Genomic DNA, 717 nt, shown 5'->3' on the forward strand with positions numbered 1-717 from the left:
GGGAGTTTATTAATTTTGAAAAAATTATTTTCTGTCAATTTTAATAAGAGAGTGTCATGTGACACATTTTATTATTAAATTAGATAGTAATATATGATACATAATATATGTATATTTCAATTTCAATTTTAATATTTTAATTTCAAAATAGATTTGATTTCAATATTAAAATAGATTTAATGAATTAATGATATATAAAATAGATAGAGTGATTGAAGGAATGAGAGAAATAGAGAAAAGAAGATGGAGGAAGGGAGAATTCTTTAATTTTGGAGGAAAAGATTTGATTTCAATTGCAACGAGGGAGTGACATGTGGTACATTTTGGTTGTAAAATTAGTAAGGAGGATGGAAAAATTCTTTAATTTTGGAGAGAAGGATTTAATTTTAATTACAATGAGAGAGTGACATGTGACACATTTTGATTGTAAAATTAGTAAAAAGAAGAGAAAAATTCTTTAATTTTAAAGAAAAAAATTTGATTTTAGTTACAATAAAAAAGTGACATGTGCCACATTTTGACTTTAAAATAGAGATAGATAATAGATATTTTTGCCACCAAATCACGAACATCACATCAAAAGTGATATGCACGCTTTATTCGTTTTCCACGGCCAATCCATTAAATCTTATCATGGGAAATTATTTTTTGTACTTATTTTTATTTTATTGGTTATAATAGTCTTATTCTTATTTGTCAAGAAAATTTTTTTTTGGT

This window comes from Arachis ipaensis, chromosome B04, assembly GCF_000816755.2.
Source record: "Arachis ipaensis cultivar K30076 chromosome B04, Araip1.1, whole genome shotgun sequence".
Classification (NCBI taxonomy): domain Eukaryota; kingdom Viridiplantae; phylum Streptophyta; class Magnoliopsida; order Fabales; family Fabaceae; genus Arachis; species Arachis ipaensis.